General features: G+C 38.7%; 1 pseudogene; it reads right to left on the minus strand.

Moving 5' to 3' along the window:
* Nucleotides 1–6,844: 6,844 nt before the first annotated feature.
* On the minus strand, nt 6,845–7,971 carry LOC103087186 (RNA-binding motif, single-stranded-interacting protein 2 pseudogene; annotated as a pseudogene).
* Nucleotides 7,972–8,258: the final 287 nt, after the last annotated feature.

The following is an 8,258-nucleotide window of genomic DNA, read 5'->3' on the forward strand; positions in this document are numbered from 1 at the left end:
CCTTGAAGATATTGCAGATTTGGTTCCACACCATTGCCATAAAACAAATATTGCAATAAAGCGAGTCACATAAATTTTTTTTGTTTCCTAGTGTGTATGAAAGGTATGTTTACACTATACTGTAGTCTGTTAAGTGTGCAATAGCATTATGTCTAAAAATACAATGTACAGACCTTAATTTAAAAATATTTTATTGCTAAAACATGCTAAGCATCATCTGAGCCTTCAGCAAGTCATAATCTTTTTGCTGGTGAAGGGGTTGAAATATTGCAAAAATTACCATGACACAGAGACGTGAAATGAGCAAATGCTGCTGGAAAAATGGCACCAATAGATTTGCTTGATACAGGGTTGCTGCAAACCTTCAATTTGTAAAAAAGTGCAGTATCTGCAAAACATAATAAAGTGAAGCACAGTAAAATGAGATATGCCTGTATAAATCTTAACTTATCAAAGTTGACTCCAGATTTAGATTAACTTAAATCAAGGATATGTAGAAACTTTACTCCTTTATAGTTTTACTTTTCCCCCCTTTTGTTGTATTACTATACATATTTTACATATATATGTGTGTGTGTTACAAACACAATAATACATTGCTATAATTATTAATTTACCTAATTTTATGTCTCTTTAAGGAATCCGAGGGAAGAAAGAATACAGTTATAGAGTTTATGTTAACTTTCTCATTTGCCATCTCTGTCTATCCTCATGTCTTCCTGTGAACTTGTGTTGCCATCTAATGTGATTTCCTTACCCAACCACCACCTTTGTGCTTTTATTATCATTATCAAATGTATTACATTTCTATGTTAATGACCCCAAAACACAATTATATACATATAGCTTTATGAAATTGCTCTTAAAGTAAGTTAAAGGAAGAAAAGAGAGGGTGTATACATTATACTGTCTTTTGTAATTACCTATATAATTACCTTTACCAGAACTCTTCATTTTTTCATATGGATTCAAATTGCCATCTGTGGTCACTTGCTTCCAGCCCAAAGAATTTCTTTAATAAATCTTGTGAAGCAAGTCTGCAAGCAGCAAATTCTCTTATCTGGGAATGCTTTTACTATGCCTTCATTTTTTAAAGATAGTTTTACTATATAAGATTCTTAGTTGATGGTTTTTGCTTTCAGCATTTTGAATATGTTATCCACTGCCATCTGGTTACCATTGTTTCTGATGAGAAGTCTGTTTGTTAATATTTTGGAGTTCCCTTTTGATGATTTATTTTTCTTTTTCTGGTTTCAAGATTTTTCTCTGTCTTTCAGTATTTCGACTATGATGTGTCTGGGTGTGTATCTCTTTGAATTTCTTCTACTTGAAGTTCTTGAGCTTCTTGGATGTTGTGTTAGCTTCCTATTGCTGCTGTAACAAATTACCACAGATTTAGGGCTTAAAACAATACAAATTTATTCTCTTATTGTTCTGGATGTCAGAAGTCTGAAATGAGTCTTACAGGGCTAAAATCAAGATACCATCAGGGCTAGTTCCTTCTGGATGTTCCTGGGAAGAATCTGTTCCCTGTCCCCTCTAACTTCTTGAGGCTGCTGATATTCCCTGGTTTATGGCCACAGTAATCCAATCTCTTGCTACTGTCATATCTCCTGCTACTCACTCTGACCCTCCTGCCTCCCTCTTATAAAGACCCTTGTCATTACATTAGGCCCACCCAAATAATCCAGGATAAATCTCCTTTTCTCAAGATCTTTAATTTAATCATTTCTGCAGAGTCTCTTTGCCATACAAGATAATGTTCTCTGAGAATTAGGGTGAGGACATATTTGGGGAGGCCATTCTTCAGCTTACAACAGATGTGTCAATTACTATTTTTCACCTAATGTGGAAAATGTTCAACAATGATTTCTTCTAACATTTGTTCTGCTCCTTCCTCCTTACCTTCTGGTATTCATGTTACGCATATGTTGCCCTTAATGGTGTCTAACATTTCTTGGAGGCTCTTTCAGTTTTTCTTCACTCTTTTTTCTTTATTACTTCAGATTGCACAACTCTTTTCAAGATTGATGATTATTCTTCTACTTCAAATCTACTGTTGACTTCTCTAGTAAATTTTTCTTTTTGGTTATTGTTCCTTTTAGGTCCATAACTTTATTTGATTCTTTTTCATGATTTTTATCTCTATTGATATTATCTGTTTGGCCAGACATTGTCATCAGTTCTTTGAACATATTATAATAGCTGCTTTGACATCTTTGTTTACCAGAATGTTAGTGACTTAAATATACAGGCTCTTTCACAGGCAGTTTCTATCACCTGTTTTTTTTTTTCTCTTGTGTATCAGTCACACTTTACTGTTTATTTATATAGATTTTGTTAAAACAGGACATTTCAGATAATATATTGTAGTAACTTTGAATACTGCCCCATCCCCCAGAAATGGGGCTAGTTGTACTGTTTGCTTGTTCAGTTGTTTAGAGACCTGGCTGGTCTAGTTCAGTGAAATCCATTTCCCCTGCAATGTAGCCTCTGATGTTGCTCCACAGAGTTAACAGTCTTGGGAATGTGTGCAGTCTCCCTGTCCACCAGGATGACTGTGGTTTTAGCTGGCTCTCTTTGTCTCTGTGTCCAGTCTCCCCATCAAGTTTTTGGCTGGTCTGCCTCTACACTGCCCACTATGGAGCTTCCACAGCTCAGAGCCAGGAAGGAGGGGATCTGCATATGTTCACTGGCTGTTGAATCTACCCAGAATAGTTCTTCTGCCCCAAAAAGCTGGCGGAGATGGGAGTTGCAAATCTGCTGCTAAGAACACCAAAGTAGCTTCCCCGGTACACAAAGCTGTTTTGGTAAGAGTTTCTGTACTCTTCACCAAGCACCCACCCAGATCCTTCCTACATGGTGGAAGGTGAGGGTGGGAAGATGGATGTTGCCTGGCTGCCACCACCCACTCAAGATAGGCCTTCTGTAGCATTGAGCAAAGGAAGATAACATCTGCTGATGTTCATTGGCTGCCAGACTCATCCTGAGTAACTCTTCTATACCATGGAACTTGAAGAGATGGGAAATGCAACCTGGCTGCCTACCGAACTGAAACAGCAAGACAGAGATGTGAGGGAATGGATACAGTCCCTAGCTCGAACGCCACAGTTTCCCATTTACTGAGTTTCTATAGTATTTTTTTTTTTTTTTTTTGCGGTACGCGGGCCTCTCACTGTGGTGGCCTCTCCCGTTGTGGAGCACGGGCTCCGGAAGCGCAGGCTCAGCGGCCATGGCTTACAGGCCTAGTCACTCCGTGGCATGTGGAATCTTCCCGGACCGGGGCACGAACCCGTGTCCCCTGCATCAGCAGGCGGATTCTCAACCACTGCGCCACCAGGGAAGCCCCCATAGATTTTTTTTAATAAATATTTCTCAATTTGTTGTAAGCCCTTTGATCAATATCTAGTCTTTAAATGTTTATATCTGCAAATTTTGGCCAGGCTAATAGATGTCTCTCCAGGGGAGAGGTTTCCTTAAGCTCCTCACACCACCATTCTGGAAATCTTACCACATTCTTTTTATTGCTGAGTAGTATTCTTTTGTATGGATGTACTAGAATTTGTACAATCATTCACCCATTGAAGGACATTTAGATTATTTCCAGTTTTTTGCTATTATGAGTAAAGCTGCTATAGACATTCACATATAGATTTTTGTGTGAACAAAAATGCTCATTTCTCTGAAATACATGTGCAAGAGTGCAATTGCTGGCTTGTATGGTAAGTGCTTGTTTAATTTGGGAAGAAACTGCCAAACTATTTGCCAGAGAGCCTGTGCCATTTTACATTCTCACCAGCAATCTTTGAGAGGTCTAGATTCTCAATATCCTCACCAGCATTTGGTATTGTCGCTATTTTTAAAAATTTTACCTGTTATATTAGCTAATGTTGAACATCTTTTCATTTGCTATTTACCATCAACTTTACCATCCCTTTGATAAAATGTCTATTCATGTCTTCTGCCCATTTATAATCAGATTGTTTGTTTACTGTTGAGTTTTGAGAGTTCTTCATATAGTCTAGGTGTGAGTCTTGTGTCAGATATATAATTTGTAAGTGTTTTCTCCAACTCTTTATCTTGTCTCTTTATCCTCTTGGCATGGTATATCATAGAGCAAAGCTTTTAATTTTGATTAGGTATAATTTATTAATTTTTTCTTTTATGGATCATACTTTTGGTGTCTCATCTATGAACTGTTCACCTAGCTTTAGGCCCTGGAGACTTTTCTCCTAATTTTTTTAGCTTTTAAAATTTATTCATAAACCCATGGTCAATTTTGAAATAATTTTTTATGAAGTATAGAGTTTGGTTTACATTTTTTTACCTTATGTATGTCTAATTGCTCCAGCATCATTTGTTGAAAGACTATATTTACCCATATTTAAATGCTTTTCTGCTTTTGTCAGAAATTAGTTGGGCTTATTTCATTGGTATATTTCTGTTTGTCTATTTTATTCTAGTGATCTATGGTGTCTTCCCTCCACTAATATCACACTGTCTTGATTATTGCAGATATTATAGTAGGCCTTAACATTGGATAGAGTAATTCCTCTCACTTTATTCTTCTTTAACTTTTTTTTTGATATGCAAAAGAACCATTGCCTTTCCATATAAATTTTAGAAGAAGCTTATTTAGGTCTACAAAAAATTTTTTTTCTGGTATTTTGATAAGAATGGTGTTAAATCTATAAATCATGTCCAAAATAATCCCTGGGGCTTAGGTTTTATGGATTTTACTCCCATGATTATTTATGTTATATGGCACAGTTGACCTTAAGATAGGAAGATTATCCTGAGTCTGACCTAATCACATGAACCCTTGAAAAGCAGAGAGCTTTTCCCAGCTGATAGCAGAAGGAAAAGTCAGAGAGATGCAAAACACAAGAAGGATTTGATGCACTGCAGCTGACTTGAAGATGGAGGAGCCATATGTTGAGGAATGTCAGTGACCTCTAGGAGCTGGAAGTAGCCTCTGGTTGACAGCCAGCAGGTAAACAAGGACCTCAGTTATACAGATACAAGAAATTGAATACTGCTAACAAGAATAAGCTTGAAAGTGAGTTTTTGCCCAGAGCCTCCACATGAGAACTCAGGCTGGCTGACAAGTTGATTTTGGCTTTGTGCAGAGAATTCAGCCACAGCATTCTGCACTTCTGACCTAATGAAACTGAGATAATATATATATGCTTTTATTTAAGCTGATAGGTTTGTGATAATTTGTTATGCACCAATAGAAAACTAATACAGATTTTGGTACCAAGCATGATCTGGTGCCTTAATAAGTACCTAAATATGGGGTGGGTTTGAAATCTGGCAGTGGGTGGTGGCTGGAAATATTTTGTAGAGTATAATGGGAAAAGACTAGATTGTATAGAAGAAAATGATAGTAGCAAAGTGGATGTTGAGAATGCTGCAGGTGACTGGAAGAAGGAGGATCCTTGTTATGTAGTGGAAGAATGCTTAGCAAAAATTGTTTCCAGACTTCAAGAGGAGGCCTGGTTTCTACTTATTGCTACAGGAAAAATGCAAAAGGAGAGATAAATTGAGGGAAGATCTGTTAAACAAAAAGACACCAGGGCTTGATGATTTTGAAAATTCTCATCCATGCTGTTGCTTTTATCAGCAGTTTTCCCTTTACATTGCACAGTAGTATTCTTTCATATCAGTGTACCACAGTTTGTTCATGCATCTGTCAGTTATAGGACATTTGGATTGTTTACTCTTCTGGCAATTATGAATAAAGCTATAAACATTTATGTACAGGTTTTGAACAAACACAAGCTTCCATTTACTTTGCATAGATAACTAGATGTGGGGTTGCTGGGTCATATGGCAAATGCACATCTAACTTTACAGAAGACTATCAACTGATTTCAAAGTGGCAGTACCATTTTGCATTCCCCCCAACAATGGTTCAGAGTTCCAGTTGCTCCACATCCTTGTCAGCACTTGGTAATATCAATGGTGTTGTATGTATAGCAGTATCACATTGTTGTTTTAATATGCATTTTCCTAATAACTAATGATGTTGAGTATCTTTTCACATGCTTAATTGCTATACATATATTTGATGAATTGTCTTGAAATATTTTGCCAATATTTTTGTTATTTTCTTATATAAGTTTTGAGATTTTTATATATTCTGGATATGTCACCTATCCGACATGTGTTTTGCAATTACCCCTACCCTCATGGATCATCTTTTCGCCAATTTCTACGAAAAAAAAAGCTTGCTGGATTTTAATGAAGATTGTGTTGGTCAAGTTAGGGGAAGCAGCTATTCTTAAGCAATATTGAATCTTCTAGTCCATGAATGTGGTATATCTCTACATTTATTTAGGTCTTCTTTGACTTCATTTATTATACACATCATTCAGCATTTAGATATTACACACTTTTCTATATTTATGCCTCTGTACCTTATGATTTTTAGTTATTATTACAAGTAGTATTTTTAAAACATTCAGTTTCCAATTGCTCATTGCTATTATGTAGAAGTACAGCTGATACTTGTGTAGTAACCTTGTATCCTGCAACCTTGCAAACTCATTATTTCTAGTGGCTTTTTTTTTTCTTAAAAGTTTTTTTGATCTCCTTGACTGTAGCACACACAAAAAGTGACAGTTCCCCCAGGCTCCACCAGGAGTAGAGGAAGAGCAGAGGACAAGAGTGCAGAGATTTCTTTTTCCAGGCCTAGGCTTGTGAAAACCAATGGCCAAGTGTTAGTCCTCAGCAGGGCCCACAGAGGAGCTGAATTCCTAGTCAGCCCTCTTGAGTCTGGAGCATCAGCATCTCCAAGAATTCATTTATATTCAGAAAATACGGGGAGGGAAATCCACTGTTACTTGTTGAACTGGAAAGAATAGACCCCATGATCTGAGGGAGCATCCAAGGTCACTTGATTTTGCTGGCATTTGCTCTCCTCAACCGAAAAAGAGGAAGGCACAGGGGTGTACTGGGAGATGTAAGCTCCTTGCATAGCTGCAGCTGTTGGCATATATGTGCCCTTGCTGCTCAGGGAAAGGTGGCCCAGTTGCTGGGTAAGAGATCCCATCATGGAGGCAGGCTGGAGAGAAATGGGATGATACATTCCTGGTGTCAGAACTGAACCTGAAGCCTGCATGAGATATGACTGGTGGTGCATCCAAGATGGGTTAGGTACTTATAAGAGGAGATTTCTGAGTTACTCTCTGATATGAAGACACAGGAGATGGAAGATATGGGGACAGTGCAGACTGAGCAAGCATCTTTTTGGGGGTGATGTTATAAGGAGCTGAGTAAAACCCATTCTGAAGAGCTGTGGTGGGGTCATAGGTCAAGGCCATACCACGCATGTCTGCATTCCTTGGCCAGGCTTTCCATTTTGCATAAAATTTCCTTGGTTCTGTCATTTCTTTGGACCCCCATCAGCAAATTTGCAAAGCAAGGGATAAGATGGGGCTGGTACGCCAGGAGGTGTCTTAATATATTTTCCAAAGTGATGATAGTTTTATACTTCTCTGTGGAGGCTCCATCCTTGCAAAGCCAACCCTTCTGCTGGTTCCACTGGTATCTCGAAGGATTCGAGTGGAGATAACCTGACCAAAGGACTTTAGCATTCCTTCCAGTTCTTGCTCATCCATTGACAATGGGAGGTTTGAGATGTATAAATTTGTGGGGTTCTGCTCCAGTTGCTTTGCCATCTGTGCTTGTACACCACTGGTTTTCAGTGCTTTTACAGCTTTCTGTGTTGCTGAAGGGCTGTCAAAGTCCACAAAGCCATAGCCTTTGCACTTGTTTGTGGTCTGGCCCAGTATGGCCTTAGTGGAGACAAACTTGCCGTATGGCTGACACAACTTGACTAGGTCCTGGTCAGTAGTGCTTGGCTGCAATGCCCTGATGTAGAAGTTGATTTCACTCAGCTGGTCATTTACAGGTACTCTCACTGCTGCTGTTAGGGGTACTGTTGACTGGACTTGGTGGTGCCATTTGCTAAGACAATGGCACATATGACCAACCTGAAATTTATGCCCAAGCCGAAGTTCACAGAGTTGGGATGTTTGTTCAAACTGTCTCTGAGCAAAACTGCATGCTGGAGTCTAGGTGTTTGTTCGACGTCCATGCCGCACTGTGAGTTGGGGTACTGAGGGCCGCATCTGGCCTTCGAATGTCGAAGCTCACTAAGAGACCTCTTGAACAGAGCTCACTGTTATCTGAGTGTAGAGAGGGACCACTCTCCCCTCTCTCCGAGAATTCCATCATTCTGATGCTTCTGC

This window comes from Lipotes vexillifer, unplaced genomic scaffold (genome assembly GCF_000442215.2).
Source record: "Lipotes vexillifer unplaced genomic scaffold, Lipotes_vexillifer_v1.1 scaffold814, whole genome shotgun sequence".
NCBI lineage: Eukaryota > Metazoa > Chordata > Mammalia > Artiodactyla > Lipotidae > Lipotes > Lipotes vexillifer.